Raw genomic sequence first — 9,661 nt, forward strand, 5'->3', positions numbered from 1 at the left:
CGATTGAATGAAAGCTGATGTTATAATGGGAACTACCACTAAACATTCATCGATGCATCTGTGTATTTCATTTATGATGAGCATACCAGGTATGAAATTTTCCATTCCAGTACAAAGAACTTCCTTGTCTGTATTCAGTGTTTTCTTTAAGGAGGTCCTAAGAGCTGGTAATATATTATTTTCAACAACATCGTAATCATGACTGCAGTAGGGAATAAATGCTACGTAACTGAAATTGCGACGACGGGTTCGAATCTCTCTTTTTAGAATTTCAATATTTTGAGCCTTGCGACGATTTAAGCGAATCTTACGAACCACAAGAATTGCAATGATGAAAATTATAATGACGGAAAGAGTTGCTGAAATACCTTTGATGACTAGGATAGCAAGTAAACAATCAAATACAACATTTTCGTGTAACTTACTGTCAAGGAGAGAGTTCCTATTTCCATAATTACAAACCAAACGTTCCCCACTGATGAGTCGTATTTTTGTATTGACAGCCCATTTTAAAAAGCCTTCATTTTCACACCTGCATTCGATTGGGTTTTCAGATAAATCAATCGATAGTTTCTGTGGAATGGTGTTACAATCAACTTCAATACTCAAACTCATAGACTGATTGTAACCATATTTGTATCTTTCCGCTATACTTTTTCTCTGTAGCGACAACAAAAGCTGATTGTTATTCAAGAGGCTCCGATTACTTTCGTTTTGGTTTGTTTGGTATGTATACAGTGTTTCCAATGCTTCAAACGTACCAGAAGTCAGACCCCATAGCCTATTTTTACCTATATATATGATTTTCAAATTCAAGATATGGCTAAAGTCGATACTAAATTCGTTAATGTCATTGTCTCTTAAATCAAGAAGCAGCAATCTGGTATTGGAAATAAGGAAATTGTTTGGAATAAAACTAAGTTGGTTTTTTCGAAGGTATACTACTTCTAGCATCCAATTCTTCCACAGTAAATTATTGAAATCACCCGTATGTTGCATTTTATACAGCTTGTTTTCCGAAATGTCCAAGACCTTCAGCGCTGAGAGGCTGCTTACCACTGATGGAGATATATACTCCATGCCGTTTCTAGAAAGATTCAGCTTTACCAGTCCAAGGAAACACTCTACTCCTGTCAATGTCAAGTTGAAATAAGCAAGTCTGTTATTGCTCATATCAACGACTTCCAAGCGATTACAATAGCTGCAATCAGTGTATTGTTGTTCATATTGTACACGTAATCCTCCTCCAGATACGAAAAGATTTTCAAGAAAGAAGTATTTCAGTTCTGGAGGTAGGCTGCATTTGTCAATGTTGACAGTGTGTGCTCTTGGATTCGAAGCGTACATCTGACACCCACTAAAATCTGCCACCTCAAGTATTGGAAAGGAATCAGCGGTATAAGACCGCATTATACTATAACAAGGAAGTTTTGAATGTGATATATTGAAGTATCTTAAATTGTATAAAGAATCTTGTACGTTGCTATTTAAAGAAATTCCCGCTATATTGGCGTAACTGACATCGAGGTATAGAAGCTTTTTTCCTTCAAGAGCATTGATAAAGTTCTTGCCAATGAAACTAGCTTCATTAACTTTTGTTTGTAGTTGCTGTAATGACAGAATCTTCAATTTATTGACTTTTCCTTTCACAGCATTTTCGACAACAGATAATCTCAATTTGTTGTCTCCATCGAGATGTAATGCTTCAAGTTCAGGGGTAGAATCAAATAATGCAGGATCAATGAACTCAAGAGAGTTGCATTCTGATATCGAAACAAATCTCAAATTGTTCAGTCCATTCAAAAAGGATTTATCAATTGAGCGTATGCGTGTGAACATATGGATGGAAAGTTCCGATACATTCGTCCAACTAATATCTTGGAAAAGGCCATTAGGAAACGAATATTGGATATTCCTCGTTCCGATAAGCTTTACTTTCTGTACAACGATTGGCAAGTAAGGTTGAAAATCTTCTATATGTGATATATTTGCACATATATAAGACGTGCCCTCTAAGTAACACGAACTTGATTCACTCATTCCAGTTATAAGAACAATTAGAAGACCAATTGAATATAAAATATTTTCGTGCGACATAACGGAATTGAAATCTTATTTCCTAATACTATGGATGAAATGCGTAAAGTCTTCTAATAGTTAGGGTCCATGATCTTTGATCGATACGACTGCACTCACGGGATTTTTAATAAACTAAAGTCCATTGTGATCTCCAGGAAACGTATAAATATCCTAGTTGCCTTCCAAATTGGTCAGTACTTCTGAAACAAGACGAGTTTGAAGTGATTAGAACACGGTTCTCGTTATCATTTCCAACAGGTTACAACATTTCAAGAGATAAATTAAAATTATATATTCAAGTATGTTGAGGTAAAAATATAATCCTTATATAAAAAAATAAGAATTTGATGAGATATTTTTGAATATTTAAATAATAATGTCCTGACGGTGTCAGCTTAATTGCATTGTACTATATCCGTAGCTGGATGTTGTGAAAAGTCACACGTATATATATATATATATATATATATATATATATATATATATATATATATATATATATATATATATATATATATATATATATACTTCATGTACATTACTTTCATAAATTTCGCTGATTCGCTTTCTTTGGATTTAGGAGATGCATATTAGAAGCATGGTTACTTGACTCAGCAATACAATAACCTCCAGTAATGCGGCAATTAAAGTCAGAAAATGAAACTTCTTATAGGTATTTAATTTTAATATGATTTATATCGTTACGTATACCTATTACGGCCTATACAGGTGTTACATTTCCGCACATTATAGCGAAACTTTGCCGTCGTTTACAGGATTACCAATCTCTAAACATGATAATGCTTGTGTTGGTTGAGAGTCTGGTGGTTGGACTTAGCAAAGTGCTTACTGAGGCCTTATCATTCCTTTGATACTTCCACAGAGTGATACATTATTTATTATAAGTGTATGTTTCTGATCATTCATTATCTTGATTCACTGGATTTATTGAGATTTATAATCATTTTGAATAAGTTTTTGTATCTTGCAATCCCTGTAGCTCTGGTGATGTGACTTCCGTTCCTTTAACACATCGGTGAGTAATTTCTGCAGCAGGAACTTCGAGACACATAACAGAAATAAGGGAATAATTAATTGTTAACGATTTATACAACCTGAGTCTTATGATAGCAAACGTTTTCAGCGATTCCATTCAATTTACAATTTAATTTTAACTTATTATACAGATAATTTTCTGTAAAACCGCTAACAGAAAGAGGACTTGTGATTTCTGTTGCACAAGCATCATTTCTGATTTACCTAAACGACAGAAACAAATAAAGAAAATAACAATGGCAAGTTTTCAGAATATACCAACTAATCACTTTATAAGTGTATGAGGCTTACGTTATTGCATAGGAATGGATACAGATCCACCTTTAACAGAGCACCGCATATCAGTGTCTATGTTAATATTTAGAATAATATCGGATTGCAATTTTGGTAAATGAGATTTAATTTCCCTAAAACAGTCACGTATTATATTGAATAGAATTCTTATATAGGTTGATCATAGGATGTTACGTCAACAAATAATATACAGTACAAAAGATGAATGATGATTCCTAAGTAGCTGACTCTTATATGTTAAAACAATATAGTTAAATGCTGTTTCACTCTAGCCAGGCATTCTACGCATGAACATATCATACAAATTATAAAAACTGGCTGAGTATGATTAGATGCCTATCTGCAGTCGAAGTCAATGTAGCTATGACATCACCAATTAAGCCGTATTGTTTGCAGTGTACACATGTGGTATAGTGGAAAGAACTAACATTAGTTTGCAATGAATGCACCTGCGGACTAGTGATCGAATGCGACTAAGATCGATGTAAGCATAGCTTCTCTGCAGATGAATTAGTGAAATTAGCTTGATGAGCTTCGAAGTCTATGTTTTCTAAATTAGAAAAATGACAGTCATGAATATAATGTCAGATCTTTGCTTAAATATCACCTACATATTATAAACACTTTCGTCGTCGCCTTGTCTGAGTGTACGTTGTATTGCTGTGATAAGCATTATTATCATTACCACTATTATAATTAATATTATTACTATTATTTATATTCATAGTATTATATTGTTATTATTATTATTATTATTATCATTATTATTATTATTAGTATTATTATTATTAATTAAACAGGGTAGTAAGTTAGAGTCATCTGAGCTTTATTTTTATCGGATATAAATGTATGCCTCAGGGGCCTCTTGTTTCTTGAAATATACACCAAGTGAAAAGAGACCTGTAAACAAGATTTGATTTTACTGACAAGGCTTTTCTACATTATTTAAATATATTTTTGTTTCCTTTGATTCCATATTTAACCGAATTTTTTGTATTCTGTATCTGTTCTATGTTTGCTTAAAAATTAAAGGCTGGATAAGGTTTTATTCAAAAGGAAACACAGAGTAAACACGACTTTGAAACTCTGAGTAATTGATGTATTGAAAGATGCCAACACTTCCTTTGAAAAAGGTTTCCTCCCAAAGATATCATTGATATAATTATGCATTTTTACCATTTCAATAGACCGCTTCAGTGAGCTAAGTGGTTAGGGCGTTTTCGGCGAATGCTGAATGTCTTGGGTTCAAAAATCTGACGAATCATACCAAAATCATATATAATAAGACAAGCAGCTGTCTGTGCCTGGTTTGGCGCTGAGAAATAAGAGGATAGTGTTAAGGCTGTTTGGCCTAATATCAAGATAATGAGAATGGGTGGGACCAAATGATATATGTCTGCGGCATGATGCCCCGGTGGTACACATCACTATACAATGCCACACAACACGACCTCAATCAGTTGTATTACCTTACATTGCATAGCATTTAAGAAGATGCAGGATGACACAACAGGATAAGTAGTATTAGTGACATCAGTGGTGTAATCCTAATTTACTATTATGTACACGCCGAAAATAAACGTGTCACAAAACTTTTCAGATATTCTAAATAAAGGTTTTTTCTTGTACCCATAATCATGTAATCCGTCCAACACTATCAATCTCACCAACACAACTACGATTATGTAATCCATTCAGTACTACCCATAACACCCAAACAACCATAATTAAGTTGACCTTCGAAACATCTAATAAAACCAACTCATCATTGAGTATTCAATCCCTCCAAAACAAATATTTACTATCGCACAAATGTGTACTTTGCCAGTGTATTGACATTGGAAAGTTACGGACTGCACGAAATCGTAATACAACATTAGATTTAAATTTGTTCACAGCTTAAATTGTGATACAAACTACAATGCATCAGATGAAAAACAAAATTCTGAAAAGTGTTCAATGGATTTATTAAGAACGTAACAATCGCAGACTCAGTGACTAAAGTGTATTTGATTTCATGTTTATATGGACTCAATGCCTCGTCTAAATAATAGTCAAGAAAATGAAACTGTCGATTTGTCGAATTTTGTCATAATTAAATCATTGCTATGCACTGAAATAGCAGATGCAAATATTAGAATTTTGAATATCCCACAGATTTCAATTCTGATTATCCACATATTGTCCACCAAATATTATCTTATAACAAACACTTTCCTTTTTGCGCACAAAGACATATTTTCAAACTGGTGGAATAATCTTAAATTGAACTATGCGGTTACTGTTATTTGCTACACAATGCCAACTTAATACGCGTTTGTTGTCTGTAAATTAATATATATTTTCATTTAGTGCTGAATGTATCCAGGAGTTTGCTGTTCTCATTTTGATTGCATTTCTATTTTAAAATATTTACGAAGTCATTTTTCTTTAACTGTTATACCTGATCAATATTTAAATCCATAATTACCACGTTTGGCTATGACGAAATTATATGCATTGCGCAATCAGGCTGATTGCAATAGGATGTTACATCAGTTCGAAGCATGTATACATTATGTGGTCCCCATATTTGTATAGTTTTAATCAAAGCTGTTTCAGAAAACATATAAATATAAAGAAGGAAGAGCAAATATTACAAAAGCAAACACATGCACTGGTCATACAGGTATTGGATTTTTCATAACATTTTGTAATTAAGGTACTTTAAACTATACAATATCTTTATACAGAGAACTCCCTTTGATTATTATAGCTTCCTGATATAACAAAAGCAAGAAAAATATTGAAGAGAGTTCTCTCTAGCTCCTTTTGTGTGTTCACGTCATTTAAACATTGTACTAGAGGTGAACAATCCATTGGAATTAGAAGTGTTCAACACATAGCTGGCGATTGACGTCCATCTAAACATTAGATTATCATAAACTTTCCATGTCACCCATTGCACAATTGGTTGGTTTTCATTAACTAAACTTCTATTCATTAATTAAAATATTTTTTAGCTTGCGTTGTTTCCATATTTAACGGAATGTTCTTTATTCTTTATCGCTTCTCCTTTTGCCTAAAATGGAAACGTAGGTAGGGTTTTTGTTTACAATGCGAGATTAATTTAGCATGAGTTTGAAATTCCGAATAATGGATCTAGTCGAAAAATAAACTTTTTGATTTGAATACAATTTGCTATGACAGTTATAATTGATACAAGGATGCATTGTAATCACAGAGATATATTTTCAAAATAGTGTCTTTATGTTAAATTAAATTGTGCACTTGCTCCTGTTTAATACCCATTGCCGACATTTGTTCTCTGTAATATTACTGTTTCTTTTCATCTACCTACTGTTGAATATATCCAGAATTGTGCTGTTCGCATATGCTGCATTACATTTTAATACTTTTAAGAAGTCATTTGCATTTAAGTGTTATACGTGATCATTATATCAATCCGTAATTATCACGTTTTTCCATGACTAAAGTATATGCATTCGCAATCAGACTCATTTAATTGGGATTATTCATCAGTTGTAAATATGTACGCATATTATGGTCCCTTTATTTACCTAGATTCAGACTATGTTGTTTCACAAAACACACACATAAAAAGTAGAAAGGGTGCAGACGACAAGAGCAAACAAATGCATTTGATTATATAATGTAGTGCAATTTCCTTAAATCTTTTAAAAGACAAATTAACGTCATTATCAAACACTAATGAAGATTGTACAGGCAAAACCATTTTTATTAATGCAGCTTTGTGATCCAACAAAAGCAAAATATATCTTAGAAAGCCCGTGTGTGATCTAGAGGTGAATAAGCCATAGGAATTTGAAATACGTGAATAGCAGGCGATTGGCATCATTTCTTGACAAAGCCAAACGGATAAAAATATTTTCTTCTTTTCAATAAAGTTGGAATGATCATTTTGTTTTCTTTGCTATTATGCTGTGATCAGCTTCGTCGTCGTGGTTTTGATATGCCCATAGATGTGATAAGTACTAATTTGTATGACGGATATTCTTTCGGTAATATGGATGAGATAGAGATTGAGAGAGAGGGGGGAGATAGCGAGATGAGATTAGGGAGGTTGAAAGAGTAAATCATTTTGATTTTTTGCAGGATTCTATCAGGCAATGCACAATATTGAGACTCATTATGTCGTTAGAGGAATGACTTCTTTTTATTATTTTGATAACTGCAATAGGAACACTTTAAAGGCTCATAATGATAACAGCAACAGCGATGTTGGCCTGGTCGCTGGTGGCGAAAGCAAAGTTGTTGTCGTTGATGATGAACAGTGTTGATGCGAAGATTTAATTAGTTTTAAAGCAAGATATCTAATCTTGAGCAGGATATATAGATGCAGTTTTATGAACGTAAAATAGATACGGGTTAAATGTGTTCCTGGACATTCAGTAAAGATATAATAAAATAGATCGTGATCTGACATTATAATATTGATGTTATTTTTACTATAAAACCTTATAATATTGCCACCAATACTAATTGAATATTTAATACCATTGTGATTTTTTTTACTGCTACAGTACCTAACGATGTTGTAACTATTACTACTGTAAGTACCACAAAACGCCAACAATATTAACCTGAAAAATTCAATATAAAAAAGAACATACCTTCTCCTTCACAATCGATTCTGCTTGAGTTGTATTTGTACCCGTGTTTGATAACTTAAAACTTTATCTCAGGTGTAATTATCCGTCTTCTTAAATTTACAACTTGTTTCATAATGGATCGCTATGCAAATCCATCAAGGTATTTATATCATGTTAGCCTAACGTGTGTAATGACGTAGTCAACGCGATCGTTTTACCATTGTCGATCTTGTTGTTGTCATATTAGTATTATAGGTAACGTGATATAGTCTGTTTTAGAAGAAAATTTGTATTGGGTGCTTGCGGCACTCTATCCCGACGTATGTCACCATCTAACAAGACGGGAAATGCCCACAACATGTGTAACATGATATTGAGCTCTTACCCGATATAGAAACCCAATTTGTATACAAAGAGATATCCTTCAGTACCGTGTCACTTTAGCGCTAAAGAGATTCGATGTATTGTCTGAAACGATATGTCAGTACCACAATGCTGGAAAAAAAATGAAATTTAAGCGCTTAAGACGCAGACTGTGAGAGGTGTAGAAATACATACTTTAGTAACTTTATGACTCGAGTTTGTTCTTTTAAATCATGTCACGCATATTCAGCATGTACTTTGGGTGTGATATTTTTTTTATCCTCCACAAATATACAATTGAAGAATATTATTAACAAGAAAACTTAATCACATACATGGTGTATGCAGACGTTTAGCAGGCATATATTTTCTCTGTGGGTCTATGTGTATAATATTAGTGGCAGAGGAAGTATAAAGATTTTGGGGGGAAACAAATCTTGAGAATAATACATTGTTGATTAAATGTTCAATAGTGTGGTACAAATGGTACAACAAAAGTCTAACCGTGCGTTACATATGCATAAATTTTACCCTTTCGCATGCAAGAACGTCTCTTACATTTTACCCACACGTTTGATCTCTAGCACAATAATGAATGGAGGAGGATATTTGCCATGTACAGCTTGCGAGTCCGGGGTTGTAGAATTGGTCCAATTGGTCCAATTGGCAGATGCAACCTTTTGGACGTGGGTTGCGTTCCGTGTCGGGGGTGGAAAAGATCTTGGTAGTTGAGCAGAGGCTTTCCAATGTAATACACTACTTTGGCCTCAACTTCTTCTCGACGGGTGGTCGGGAGGTCCCGTTCACGGCTGGTCAGGACAAGTCCTAGGAGGTCTTAATTTGCATCCTTAATTTCTCTATTTGTCTCCTTGTATCTCTCCACCGTTGCTTTTACTGTCTACCAATTTATTTTTCCTTTCTCCTACTCTCAGAGGACTTCCGAGTAGGCGGTGGCTTAACGGGTCAATCGAGAGGTATCTTCGCTTGCTGAGTATGCCACATATGTATCCCTAGCATTTGAAAAGTGTCCCCATGTTGGTCTCCGCGGTGGGTGGGTGAACATGGGTGATGCATATAAAACAAGACGTAATGGAAAGCAAAAACAAAAACGAACTACAACGATCGAAACCTTTAATTGACCATGATGACGAAGCATGACTTTCTAGGCTATTCCAGTTACTACTTTCATTCATTCAACACTTTATTCAGCCAAATGTATCATTCGCTGCCGTAACATTGCTGTGGTCAGCGATGAT

General features: G+C 34.0%; 1 long non-coding RNA gene across 1 annotated transcript in view; it reads right to left on the bottom strand.

The window, feature by feature from the left end:
• The window catches only part of LOC149787010 (uncharacterized), a 42,111-nt gene extending 33,937 nt beyond the window's left edge, over positions 1-8,174 (bottom strand). The window contains exon 1 of the long non-coding RNA XR_016425068.1: positions 8,064-8,174. This is a non-coding gene — a long non-coding RNA (uncharacterized LOC149787010). The remainder of the gene's footprint in view (positions 1-8,063) is intronic.
• Positions 8,175-9,661: the final 1,487 nt, after the last annotated feature.

This window comes from Sinohyriopsis cumingii, chromosome 12 (assembly GCF_028554795.1).
Source record: "Sinohyriopsis cumingii isolate HCF-2022 chromosome 12, ASM2855479v2, whole genome shotgun sequence".
NCBI classification, from domain to species: domain Eukaryota; kingdom Metazoa; phylum Mollusca; class Bivalvia; order Unionida; family Unionidae; genus Sinohyriopsis; species Sinohyriopsis cumingii.